Raw genomic sequence first — 3522 nt, forward strand, 5'->3', positions numbered from 1 at the left:
CTGGGGTGCGTCCTGCCCCTCTGACCTTGGGATTTGAGGGCAGGAGAGGGAGGACGCTGAAGCGTGTGACCTGCTCCTCCGACCTCGGGTTTGGGGTGCTCCCTTTGACTACTGACTCCATTTTTTGTCTTTTATTTTTGTTTCTGCTTTTTCTTGGTTTCTTGAGTAAAGTCTCCATGGCGCATCAAATTGTGTATTTTTTTACAAGGACCCTGTGCTGCCGCTTTGCCAGCTTTGCTGTGCCACGGGTGAGACGGGCCTGTGCCACAGGTCAAGTGGGTCTTGTGGTGGCTGCCATGTCGTCCTGGCCACGCCCCCCCCCCCCAACGAGGAGAGGAGCCACAGGCCACTGAAGACTGCCTTTTCGGGGCTTTGTGGGAGAATGTGGCTGGACGTTTTCCCAAGAGGGAGGCACTCTCCTGCCCGGTCCCTGGCCCCTGGCCCCTGGCCCCAGGCCAAGCCCTGTGAGAGAGGCGTCACCTCTGGCTGCTGTGGTGCGTGTTGAGGATTCCAGGGCTGAAAACAGGACCCTAGGCACTGTCCACACAGCAAGGCAGTCTCTTAAATTAATCCAGTGTGGGGGGAATTGGGGTTGAAACCCATTTGTGAGCCAGTACTTCCTTGGGGCAATTTGAAAAATGCAGATTTTATTTTTGTGCCCTAAATGCATAATTTCCTTTAGGCCGACGCCTGGTCCTGTGGCCGCGTGGAGGAGCCTGAGCCAGCTGCCTTCACTCAGTGTGCAGCAGCTCAGACGGGGGGGCAGAGGGCGTGACATCCCCCCGCCGTGCGCCTCCGTCCACCCGGCGCCTCCCTCCGCCCCGCGCCCCCCTCCGCCCCGCGCCCCCCTCCGCCCCGCGCCCCCCTCCGCCCCGCGCCTCCCTCCGTACCTGCTTGCAGCTGAGTCCACATTGAATAAATTTGGCCTCAATCATTCGCTTCACCCATCATGTCACTGTGTAAGTGCTGAGGTCAGCATAGGAGCTAAGAAACATTTTAATGTGTAGGAAACTGAGCGGCATTTGTACCTCGGCAGTGGAATAATACATTTTGTTTAGTTGAGCTTGAGGCAGAGAGGCCATTGTTGTGACAGGTTCCGCACCGTGCCAGAGGCAGAAGGCCCAGGCATTGCAACCGCGACGTATTTAAGCCACTTTTCCTAAAATAAACTTCGTGTTTTAAATAATAGATGTTTACCTCCCAGGTTAGACCTTAAATATTCCCATTTTCACTGAAATAGCATTTTTTTAAAGGACGCAGCATTCATGTGCCATCAGAGAACTGCCACAGGAGTCCTGGGAGTTTAAATGGGCGTTTTTAAACCACATGACCTGGGCCAGGCCCTCAGAGCTGCCCGCGCCCCTCCCCAGCCCCCGGAGGGTGTTTTGGTCAGAGACCGTTTACATATGTTTTCTACGTGAATTAAATATTCAGGTACCAAGTCTTGAAAAATGGAATGCTGTGTGCAGGGCCTGCCTCCTAATCCGACTCTGCTTTTCCTTTTACATTTCCCGTCCTAAAAGTGTTTGAGTCCCACAGAGAATCCAGGCTTCTCAGAAAGTTCAGGAAACGGGCAGAGGCTGGCATCACCCTCCCTGGGAGCTGAGGGCCTGGACGGGCAGGTCCTAGTTCCCTGTCCTGATGGTTTGCGTGGAGACGCTGTTGTGTGCATAGGGAAGAGAGTCTCTTGTTGGGAAGGGAAAGGCGTTTGTCCTGCAGTTACTCAGCCTTGGCAGGAATCCCTTTGGAATGTGGGTGGCCTTTGTCACGGACTCCTGCAGGTGCCATGCACATCGCAGCCGTGTCCTCGTCCCCGCCTGTGGCCTCCCCACCGCGTTTCCACATGGCGCCCGTGCACATCGCAGCTGTGTCCTTGTCCCCGCCTGTGGCCTCCCCACCACGTTCTCACGTGGCGCCATCGTTTGGCATGCGGCTTTGTGTTTCAGACCCCACATGCCCCTCCGTTGTCTCAGCCGGGGTTCGAGTCCCAGCCCTGCCTGTCAGTCTGGGCCTGGCGGTCAGGCCCTCAGTGACAGCAGCCAGAGCTTCACTGCGGCCTCCTCCCGGGGGGCTCTGAGTTCAGCCGCTGGGGAGACTGGCTTGTTCTTGACTGCAGTGACCACAGGGAGGCTGAGGCTGAGCTGGAGCTGTGGAGTGGGGTCATCTTGCTGCCTGCCCGGGCCCCTCCAGGACCATCTCCCCTCTGCCCACCGAACTCTGAGAATCTGCTGTGTGAGGGGCCGGGGCCCATCCTTGCAGTCTGTGAGGGGCAGCCCCCGGCTCGGGCTCCCCTGCCCTCCCCAGAGCCTCACTGGCCCTGCGCAGATGTCTGTGTGTTCAGTGGCATCCGCCGTATTTTCCTGTGGCAGGAACATGCCTACAGGAGTGCAGGATTCGCCTCTTCACGTGGTCGCTGTGCTGCAGTTGCCATCTGTTTTCAGAGGTTTAAAAACTAGTTTAGTAAGAACATCAACCCTTAACGTGACCAGAGGGATTTGCGTGTCCCAGGACGGGTGGTTCCCAGGGAAGGGCGTTGCCGCAGGCCCTGCACGGATCACCTGATAATCTCAGGCTCCGAGGCTGGGGCTCACCGGGGCGTGCTTTGGGGACGCACATGGGAAGGCGCTCTGAGGGAGGCGTGCTCTGGGAGGCCCTGCTGCGCAAGATGTGACCCCCACAGCCTCACTCCAGGCCTGTGTGCTGGCTTTGAGAAGCAGACATTCCTGTTCCCAGCAAAACTTGCCTCTTGCAAATAGACTCACACTGTAGTGACTGTAAATTGTGGCGTTAAAGATAAAAACAAACAGTTCTAAAAATAACTCAGTGCGGAAGGCGGACCCGTGCTGTGGTGCGGAGGATGAGGGGGAGAGGGAGGGTGCTGCGCTGCCATTTACCTCTCAGACGCCAAGAGCAACTTGTCCTGTAGAGCAGCTGGTCCTAAACATGTGTGCACCGGCCAAGAGCTCACGCCTTCCCAGAGGCAGGAGCAGAGCCCGGATCCTGGAGGAAGACCCGGACCGCTCCATTCACCTGGGTCTTATCCGGCCGTGTGGGTTTTGAGCCTCACACACACAGCGCTGGTCAAGAAGCTGTGAGCGGCTCCGTGGTGGTGTGGGCCATAGACACCTCCACGTATAGTTGCCCTGGGCAGTGTCTGCTGCCCATGTCCGCCTCTGGACACCGCTGCTTGGCCGCCTGGATGGTGTTGAGTACTCCCCTGCCTCTGCAGGAGGAGAGGTGCAGCGGGCCGTCAGGAAGGGCCCGTGGTGCCGTGTGTGTGCACATGCAGCGTGGCATCCACTGATCAGGAGCGTGAGTCATGTGCTGCCCAGTTCCAGGTTACTGGACCACAGGAACGTGGGTCATGTCTTGTGGGGCCTTGTCTAGATTTATTCGTGAAGCAAGGCCTTGTACAAGGCTCAGCATGGACATAGCGTTTCCTGCACTCACTACCCCACCAGCTTCACGTGGCCTCGGCATGGGGCACGCACAAGCTCCCCACCAGCTTCACGTGGCCTCCGC

General features: G+C 57.8%; 1 protein-coding gene across 6 annotated transcripts in view; it reads left to right on the forward strand.

Annotated features, from left to right (window-relative positions):
- Positions 1–3522, forward strand: part of NFATC1 (nuclear factor of activated T cells 1) — a 129346-nt gene that overhangs the window by 49452 nt on the left and 76372 nt on the right. The gene's annotated exons all lie outside the window — the stretch shown is intronic.

Source organism: Cebus imitator, unplaced genomic scaffold (genome assembly GCF_001604975.1).
Source record: "Cebus imitator isolate Cc_AM_T3 unplaced genomic scaffold, Cebus_imitator-1.0 Scaffold324, whole genome shotgun sequence".
Taxonomy (NCBI): domain Eukaryota; kingdom Metazoa; phylum Chordata; class Mammalia; order Primates; family Cebidae; genus Cebus; species Cebus imitator.